General features: G+C 42.1%; 1 protein-coding gene across 1 annotated transcript in view; it reads left to right on the top strand.

Moving 5' to 3' along the window:
* The first annotated feature begins 667 nt into the window (after positions 1-667).
* The window catches only part of LOC121642275 (B-cell receptor CD22-like), a 28,949-nt gene continuing 18,780 nt past the window's right edge, over positions 668-10,836 (top strand). The window contains exon 1 of the mRNA XM_041988902.1: positions 668-751. The gene's annotated coding sequence lies outside the window, so the exon portion shown is untranslated. The remainder of the gene's footprint in view (positions 752-10,836) is intronic.

Here is a 10,836-nt window from a genome sequence, read left to right as displayed (position 1 = left end):
TAGCTGTTGTTTATTGGAGACTTTTTTTATTTTATTGCATGGCAAAGGGTTTGGCCAGAACATTGTGATTTAGGCTTACGTTTTTTTCTGAATAGGCTACTTTAGGTATGTTTTAATGTACTGTGTTAGCCATTTTTCCTCTCAGGTTTAAGATAAGCCCAACTTCATTCATTATTAGACATATTATTCAGACACAGGTCACCAGTCTGTCGCAGGGCCAACACAGATATGGACAAACAACCATTCACACGCACACTCACTCCTAGGGAGAACTTAGAATAACCAATTAACCTAACATGCATGTCTTTGGACGGTGGGAGGAAGCCGTAGAACCCGGAGAGAACCCACGCATACACGGGGAGAACATGCAAACTCCACACAGAAAGGCCACCGCCCCCAGGTTTAAACCTCCCCCCAGCCGAGGCTTGAACCGGAAACATTTGGGGTGCATGGAATAGCATCATGTTAAATGGTAAATGGTCTGTATTTATAGCGTTTTTATGTACCTTGAATGATAACCAAAGCACTTTACATTATACATCACATTCACCCATTCACATAAACATTCACACACTGATGTGATGAAGCTGCCATGCAAGGCACTAACCATGACCCATCAGGAGCAATTTGGGGTTCAGTGTCCTGTTCAGGGACACCTCGACATGAGCTCAACAGGCCAATGATCAAACTGGCAACCCTCAGGCTACAAGAGGCTACATTTGGAGGAAAACTGGTGGCCTCTGCTTTTCAGGTGATGAAAGTGAGACACAGCTTCAAAGAAATTTGGGAGTTGGATGAAGAAAAACATTCTCTTAATTATTCAGGCAAAAAAGAAGCACATCAGGCAGAGTAAAACTATAGTATTCTAACATTTAATCAGTGGTTTTCCACTGTCAACTCACTGATTGAGAGATGAGTTAAAATGAAATGGAAATATGACGATTGGTGTTTGACACAATTATGCTTGGTGATTAGACTCTTGGTGCATGATTTTCATGAATCTGTGACATGCCTGAAGGAAGGGAATGGGATATCCTTACTTTGTCCTATACTAAACATAACCACTATTGTCTGAACTGGACGGTTACAGGCAGTCATAGTTAGCATTTTTGTTAGAAGTCACTGGAAAATCACACAGTTTGTGTGTTCAAACATTAACACACCAGTGGGTCTACATTCTCTCACATTTTCACACATTCTGCAGCTAACCTTTAGACATGTCTTCTTAACAGCATATAATGAAGTTCTTTTTAAAAAATCTAAAAATGTTCTACTTCCTGTTCTGTTCTTTTTCTTCTCCTACTTTATCTAGGGCACAGTTGCATGAACAACAGACTTTTGCTGCTTTCTTATACTGCCCACAGTGATAGAGCTGATGATTATAGAGTCAAACTAGCATGTTTAAATAAATCAGTCTTCTTCAACTTGATCGAAAAGTTTACTTAGCCAAGTGGACTGATCTGCAGATTCTACAAAAAAGTGAGGCAAGGTGTGTAAATAAACATCTGTCACATGGAAGCGTTTATTAAATTCTTCTCATTAGTAATGATAGTAATAGATGCACAAGCAGAAAGATGAGAGCCTGTTAATCACCATGGAGGAAATCAAGCCAAAATCAAGGCAACTCGGAGGGAAATTAGACAACTGTCAGAACTCCAGAAGGGTACAACAACAAAAGGGGTACCAAAGAGGTACAGCCATGCCTGAGGCTTTGGAAACTGCCAAACAAAAGACTCCAAGCACAAACAGAATGGCAAACAGATGCCAGGAAAAGGCTGGAGAATGAACAATACTGGGAAAAAACGTATGGGTGAAGGAGGCTGTTATGTCCAGAAAACACGGACCACAGCGTTGTAGTCAACTAACTTTTATTTAGCCTCGTGGCCACACACACAACAACACCTTCTGACCGGACGTTCCCTCACACATGTGTCACACCATTCCTGTGCTGTGCAGAACCGCACACCACATCTACCCCCGCCCTTTCACAAATCAAACCCCATACAGTCTCACAACACATCAGAACCTGAAAGAACGTAAACTGACTGGGTAAACCAGGTAGACTACTAGATTACCCACATAGCCTTGTGGATTATTCTGCCACCTGAAGGGCTATGCGCTGACTGTCCAACTGTCCAACGATCATGCCCGGGCGTTGGTAGCTGCGATGATAGCAGAGCCGCAGACTCCAATTGGAAAGCCATATCAACTGCTTTTGAGAGAAATAGGTCATCTGGTGACATAAACAGTTTTTCCCGCCGCTTTGGGTTGGTCGTGTGCTTCACCAACTGATCCCGAATCATCTCGTTCTCCATGGTTCCAAACTTGCAGGGGCCGGCTAAGCATCGGAGGTCTGCCACGTAATGAAAGACTGACTCACTGGGTTGTTGGTGGCACTGGCAGAAGAGGATGCTTCGGACCACCATGCTCTGTGGGGTGGCGAAATGGCCGGCCAGTAACGTGACACAGTCCGCGTAGGTCCATGCAGGGCCGAGTGTGTGGAAGATACGTTGTCCCTCGACGCCCAGGCTTGGATAAGCCTCGCCGTTAGCCACTCGTCCTGAGCATCAGCTAGGCTGATGGCCGCCACAAATGTCTGGAAGGACTCATACCAGCGAGGCCATGGAATCGGAGGTTTGCCAGGCAGGGCGAGAAATGGGGTTAAAGGTGAGAACAGATACTCCATCCTCGTCGCCAATGTTATGTCCAGAAAACAGGGACCACAGCGTTGTAGTCAACTAACTTTTATTTAGCCTCGTGGCCACATACACAACAACAACTTCCGACTGGAAGTCCCCTCACACATGTGTCACACCATTCCAGTGCCGTGCAGAACCATACACCACATAGGCATCACATAACAGTGAAGCACAGTGGTTAAGAGAACTAAGAGTGGACCACAGCTCCCATTCTGAACAAAGTCCAGTAACCATCACGGTGGCAGACATCCAACAAAGACTCTCTGGTGTAAAGAATTGGAAAGCACCTGACCCGAACATGATTCACACCTGTAATGTGTGATTTTAGAGGTTCGTGGTGGTCGGCAGATGAAACACACAAAGTCAGAGTGCTAGAATAAATGTGTCAGGTTTATTCCCCGCACCTCATGACACTCATCATTACATCTCAATGGGTTCAGCCTTATAAGCATAGCATAGCTTGCCCTACCTTTGACACGGACTGGAGAGCCAACAATCCCGGTAGAGTGGCTTAGAAAACCCCGGCTGGGCGTTCGTATACGTAACCCGCAGCAGACTCTACCGAGATGTGGGATTTCCCCGTCTTTATACTTATTTAGAAAAAACACAACATCGCATGAGAGAGAGGATGGCCGGTCCTTTCCCACAGGCGAGGATGAGTCCTGAGATCCTGTCTTGTAAACATATTTACAAGACACCCTTTTCTCACCCTTCCAAAGATAGGCAGTTACACAGTTCCCAAAACAAGCAGAATAATATAACAAAAACAGTATACAGGTGGTCACTTGGGACAAAACAAGCAGTTATATAACACCAATAGTATACAGATGGTCATTTTAGGACACAAATTAGATATTCCCATATCATTCCACCTCTGGCCTAAAATGGCCTTAATTCATAAAACCTTCCAAAACAAGCAGTTATATAACCCCAATAGCATACAGGTGGGCATTTTAGGACACAAATTAGATATTCTCATATCATACCACCTCTGGCCTAAAATGCCATTAATCCATAAAACCTCCACCTTCCCACATGACATCCAATAATTCCATCAAAAACCTGCACATGCCCCCAGTGATTTTGATTATCTACGGTCAGATTATAACACACAATGCGGCGTATATAAAGGCATGTTAATACATTGCATAGCGTCAATACACATAAAATAGCCACAAGAATCAATAATGGTGGAGCTACATATGTTCTAGCGGTGACAGACATTCCTGAAAAAATGTCCCACCAGTGATGAGCACTGTCCATCTCCACCATCCTTGCTGCATGCAAAACCTGTTCCCGGTTAACTAGAGTTGTTGCTAAGGCACGGGTAACATTGTTACATTGTGCCAATTCCATAGGTGTAAACCTTTTAAACAACCTGAGAACGGTACAGTAGGCAACTGAGTATGGTTGTGAGTAGTAGCTACGCAAAGGGTGTTGGGGCCCACTTGCCATAGCATGTCGCTAGCTGGTTCTATAAACCATTCACACAGTGCCGTGTCTCCTGTAAAGCATGGATTTCTATACCCTTTAGATAAGAGGCAGGCTTGGCCTCGATCAGTAGTTTCACAGTCTGTCAGGTCATACGTGTGATTGGTTTGGGGACTAAACCATTCACCGTGAGTTCTCAAAAACATATACTTATTATGTACGATCAATGGTAATACCTGAAACTTACAGATGGTGATTACTTGAGTAACATTCCACTGTATCCAACTTACTGTACACATGGTCATATTACATCGAGTCTGTTCAGGTTTTATTTGTAACCATAAAGCATCAGATATATCAAACAATCGTCTCCATTCATTTGGGTTAGGTGTAGTTATTACCCGTACAAACCTCTCCTCCTGTAGTCGGGAATATATCACCTGTAAACCACACACAGTTGCATCAATAGCTTTGGTTACATTTATTAAAACATCGGCAGTGTCATTAAACAATCTAGTTTGCCATTTCAACTGTTGTTGTAAAATGATTGCAGTCTCTTTTTGTGGTCCTATAGGGACCGGCATCCAGTTCCCCAGGCGATGAACGGCCTGGCTAGCTTTATTTCCAGTGTTGGACAACATTGTCCAAGTGATTTCTCCTGTTCGAACCACAGCGTGTGCTTTTTCCTGGCAGGTCGTCACCAGTGGAGCTGTATGATTTTTAATTACTAGTTCCTTTGGCAATGCGTCCACTGGGTAAATAAAAAGGGTTAGTCCGATTATCTATGGTTGTAGCATTTCTTAACTGATAAATTGGCAATGTAACAGGCCTCATTGTTGTTGCGTTCCTCCAGCCCATTCGAAACTGAACCACTTCCTCCATCGACTGGTGGGGGGTCATCGCAGTGACAGTGAGGGCAGCTAGCAGCATGCCCCAGCAGGCAGCACCACCAGGTCTCAGGCTGGCCCTAGCTAGGATCCTTCTGCGTCCCCTCCTTATTGGATCTTCCGATCAACCTCCTCCACTCCCACTCAGACATCCACCAGGCACACCAGGCTGAAAGAGACACATGACTTCAGAAGAATATAGCACACAGCATTAGTCTTTTAAATCCAAATCCCCCTTGACCTCTAGTAGTAAACACCTGTGGTGTTGTTATTTCTTGCACCATTGTCATATTACATGGTTTTATTACCAGCTGAGCTATTTTGTCACCTTTAGTGACCACAAACGGTTCAGCAGCTATATTTACTTGTCAGGTCCAAAACCTGCTGAGCCGTGGCTCGCAGTGGAATTTAGCATCATTTTGTTTTTTCCACATTTTAACACTTTCGCACCATGACCATTTGAGTGAGTGGTGTCACTCCTTCTGCAAGGGGTCTGTTATTATTTTGTTTAACCACCTCTGGTAAATTGCGCTTCCAATTATCTAAACTATTATCACCTGAGGCTTTCCTCAGTGAGGATTTTAATAATCCATTTAGTCTTTCAATTAACTCATAACTCATCTACCTCTGCCAGAGCCACGATCACACAACTGGACTAAGTCAACCACTTACTGCAACCTATAACTGTCGCTCTGATACTATATATCATATAATTATACAATATTTGTATCCTTTGCACATCATTCAACATTCTGTATCATCTTTGCACATCCTTTATTTACATAGTCATCATCTTGCCACTGCACTTTATCTGCCAATCCACTCTGGATTTCTATCTTTATTTTATTTCTATTTTTATTCCACTTTACTTATATTGTATATTTTACTTCTATTTTTTATTCCTAGTTTATGCCACTTATGACACTGGACTACTGTAACAACGCAATTTCCCTTCGGGGATAAATAAAGTTGTCTGTCTGTCTGTCTGTCTGTCTAACCCTGCTGCTTGTGGGTGATATGGAATGTGATAAATCCATTCTACATGGTTTTCCCATCTCCTTACTGTAGCGGATTCCCTCGTCTTCAAAATAAAGATTGGAACCTTTGTTTAATTGTGACTGAATTAAACAATCTCTGAGGATTTTCTCTCCTTACAGACTAACAGTCTCACTCCCAAAGTGGGGGTCTGACTCAAATTTATGACTTGGGTTCCAGCTCCACAGGTCAACAAAGGTCAACTCTCCCCAACCTGGACTGGGAGGACTTCATTAGGTTATTTACGAGACCTGGGAAATTTCTGAACTTTAATCCTCTGCAACATAAATTTGCTTTTTAGTTAACAACCGAAGGATCCCAGATGCAACTCTTCATCCCAATGTCCACTTTGAAACTGTTTCTTACTAAACTTGTGTTTTCCTTCAACTGATAAGCGGAAACCCCCTTTAACAGGACACCTGGACACACCAAGAAACGTTTATCTTAACATTCCAGAGGGTAATAAAGTGTCTTAATGTTTCTTTATGTCCCAGCAAGAGGAGACAAAGACTTTGTGTGAAGAGTAAAAGATCATACTTTTACTAATCAACAATGTTCATTTAAATAGATACATATATATATATGTGTTTTATCTTGATACCATGCGCATGCATATGATCATTATCATTTTGTACAAGGTTTGATCAACAAGCTTGATTAATTGGTGACCTGAAACTTTATTACTGTGTTTGTGTGAGATATAACCTTTTTACTATTTTTCTTGTCTTTTCGATGATTCACTGATGGATGTTAATGATGTCTCATTTAAGGCTTTAATAACTTGGATATATAGATATATTCACAAAATGTTTAATTTGATAAGTCTTTACAACATGATCAGACCAGCCCCTCTGTATCTGCTATCTGACCCAAAACCAGCCCACAAGACTGTTATTGGTCAAGATAATGGTCCCATCCTTTCCATGGGGTGGGTCTCCAAACTAACATTTTTAAACTCAGAACAAAGAGTTTAGTTAGCTTCTTCCTCTCCTCTTCCCCTTCCGTTAGTTGGCTTTCCTTCCTCCGTTGCTCTCTTCCTGAAGTGGACTTCCAGTTCCCTTCAACCCATCCTCTCCAGACATGGCCTTCTTCCAGAGTTAGGACACTTGGTCTGAACGCCAGAGAGAAAGAGAGAGATGCTGCCAGAGGATTAAGTTTGCAGTGATGTGAAGAACATCACCCGATACTAAAGTTGGTGCCTGCATACAAGATGCATGATTGATCAATTTTTGGCTCTTTTTGGACTCCGTAGTTCATTCCCTTTTTCCAGCTAATACTTCGCTTTTCTTGAGTTATGTTTTTATCTTTTGGACTTTTAATATAGATCCTAAATAGATCCTACAGAGTTTCTTTTTTTGGACTGACCTAAAGCTGGACATTTTCATCTTTGCCATATCACCGCAAGTCATCCACTGTCCATCATCGATACCACCAGCCGAGCCGCGGGAGACCGCATCCGCAGAGCTGCCTGATCCAAACCTTCGGACCACCACGTGACACATCTTCTGGCCTTCTGGAAGTCGCTCGGGATCCAAACCACCTGCGCCAACTTCCTCACTTGCCATCAGAGTCACCACAACGGTCGTAAGTCGGCTCGATCCAAACAGAACCGGACGAGTCCTGCTCGGATCAATTCTCTGCTTATCTGCTCAAGAATGGTTGGGTGTCTGACAGTGATCTAGTAGTTCTACATCTTAGTTAAACCTCCAGTTTAACAGATGAGAGTCAAGTTTCCCTTTTTCCTTTTAGGATTTAGCGATCTTTTTCAGTCCTGAACCTTAGTTTAATTAACACCGCAGGTTAATTAACTTTTGTTCATTTCTGGCATACATTTCATTCATTCTGACACATTGAAATAAGATTTTGGTTTGAACTCCATATTCTGCATTTACCAATGTTTGATTCATTTTTCCATGCGAAGTCCTTTGTAAATATTTCCTTTTCATTTATGCATTATTAGTTTAGTAATAAATACTTCATATTTATCCTAAACTGGTCTGGTTATTGTGAACTTCTCCTTTGAACCATGTTATGGGTCCCTTCGACGTAAGAATTCACGTTAGTAGCGTCCTGAGACTGATTGACTGATAACTGATTGATTTCTAGCTTGAATTAATTAATTTATTAAATTAATTAATTTAGTTCTCTAATGGTGTCCACACAGCCATTAGATTAGGAAAGCTATCTGTGTGGTGGTGCCCCACGAGTAAATTCATAAATAATTCCAAGAAATTATTAAAATTAATAATTTTATTAAACATCTTCAATGTTTAATGACGCTTAACGCTACATATTATTTTTATGGCGCTGCCCGTGTGAGGCCTCGCAAAACCTTTTCATGATCCAAAGGAGATTCACTCTTGCATAATTCTTCATAAATGAACACGGAGTTTTTGCATTTTCCAAGGCGGAAGGAAAACTGTGGACGCACGGTTACCTCCGGCCTAGTGGGGGCGGCCTCTCGCTCTAAGCGGACGCTCACTCTTCTCTCATAGACAATAGAATGAAACTAAGTTTCTTCTGCTGCTTAATGTTGTTTGATTATTGCATGCAAATATAGAGTTTACTTTTATGTTAAGGCCTTCGTGGACAGCGCTGTTGCGTACTCCAACACCGTTAATCCGCGCCGTGTTTTAAGGAACTTTACCTGCGTACTCCAGGGAGTTACTTTTAAAACCGGACCCTCGTTGTGAGCAGGTAGCGTAGCTAACTAACCTGGCCACAGACTCGCCGACACTCAGGACCGGACGAGTTAGAGGTAATTATAATCTCTGCAGCGTATCCCTGCAGCGGATTCTTTCAAAGTTAAACGAACTGCTACTTTGTTTAATTCCTGAGATATTGAAGCATTTAGGAGGATTAATTTAAATCTGAGATTGTTGACTGTAAGAACTGTTGAAGCTAACTCAGATTTCTGCACTTCAGAAGTGCCGAGCTGATCAAACTATTACAACTGCTTTGATCTCTGCCGCGTTTCACGTAGCCAGAAAGAAACGCCTGCTTGTTTGTTGTTTGCAATTTATTCTCACTGCAAGAACGTGAGTTTGATCCGGGAGGATCATTGTGTTGTGTCTCTGTCCTCCACAACGGAGAGGAGATTTTGGCTTAAACTTCTAGAGAAGTTTTCATGTTGCTCTGTTGTCGTCTGTGAGCATCAGACGGATTGTGTGCTTTGTTAACATTTCCGGAGAAAGCCGCCGCGCTTCTCCCGATGTCCTGTGATTTCAGTTACTTTTGCTTGTACAGAAGTTAATCTCTGGTACAACCGCAGCAAAGAGCGCGATTCTCCGCGTGCTGCGGGCTCACCTCAGTGGGGGTCCTTCACCTTCCCCCCCCTTAACAAAAAGACGCAACCACCTTTGGGATTGTGTGCCTGCTTTTCTCCCGCTGTGTTATTGCTATCTGCTTGCTGTTTGGTTTATTGCATTGAGAAGTGAAATGTTATTTTGGAAGTCTGTATGCCAGTAAAGGTTTACTAGTAATGACACTGATCATTATGACATTGTTCTTCCCTGAATAATTGTTTTGAAGCAGATTTGATTTGAGATTGACCAATTTTCATTAAGTTGTACTGGTAAGACTGTAGTCTAACATCTGAGAAACGTTGTTTAGATTTAATTTGAAATTCTGGAACTACCAGTCAGTCATCCTTAACAGGAACTGATCATCAGGTATGATATACATGAATAAATTAAACTAAACCAAGTTAAGACTTAATCAGACAAACAAAATTCTTTTGCTCATTTTCCCAAATTTTATCCATCTTTTGGAAGTGGTTTGCAGCAAGCCGCGCATTACCACCTCTCCTCAGAGATAAATTTGTGAATTTTTGTAGCTTTCTTGTATTATCTATTTAGGAAAAATAGATACAGACCATCAGTCACTCTCAAGCTAATTAACCAAACTACTTTTAAAACCACTGTTGTGTAGAACAACATGGCTTCCCCTACGAAATCTGAAACATCCAGCGGTGGAGATTGTTTTGAATCAGTAGAGAACACTCTTACTGATTTAACAGGAAAGATATTACCTGGTTATGTTGATAAAATCCTAGCGACTAAACCCAGCAACCTGGAGCCTGTCATGTCTGACCTGATCACTGAGGCTGATCAGAAAAGACCCAAAGACACTGCTCTGACCAAAACTTTAGGACGCTTATCTGTTGTGTTCTTCTCGCGTTTCAAACACGCACACCAAACACTGGAGAAAAAAGCTCTTAGTCTCAAAGCTAAGGTGCAGAAAATCGCACAGCTCCAGGGAGATAACGAGTCTCTCCAGCACAAATTTGAGGTCCTGAGCAAAGCTGTCAGTCAGAACGATGCCCGCATCACTGGACTGACAGATCAGCTTAATGACACCAAGAAAGAAAATCTTGAACTCACACAGAAGAACCAGAACCTTGAACAGTCACTTCAGGACTGCAGCCTGGAACTTTCAACCACACAAGCTAAACTGAAAAAGGAAGAACAGATTCGTAGCGAATCAGTTCACTCTCTTTCAGAAGCTCGGTGTAAACTGCAGGACCTGAAATGTGATATTTCTGCTTGTGAAAGACATCTGAATTCAAAGCAGGAACAAATCAATTTGTTGCAGAAACAACTGACTGAGACCACAGGTAAACTAGATTTAGTTTCCAGAGAAAAGGAAGACTTATCAGAGATGCTGATGAGCGTCAGAACGGAGCTGCTCCAGCTCCTTCAGACTGGACAGAAAACAGAGATCCATGACATTGTCAGGGGATGTAAAAAGGATCTTTTCAGTGACAGGAAATCTCATGAGAATTA

Source organism: Melanotaenia boesemani, chromosome 6, assembly GCF_017639745.1.
Source record: "Melanotaenia boesemani isolate fMelBoe1 chromosome 6, fMelBoe1.pri, whole genome shotgun sequence".
NCBI lineage: Eukaryota > Metazoa > Chordata > Actinopteri > Atheriniformes > Melanotaeniidae > Melanotaenia > Melanotaenia boesemani.
This window is presented reverse-complemented; position numbering and strand designations above follow the sequence as displayed.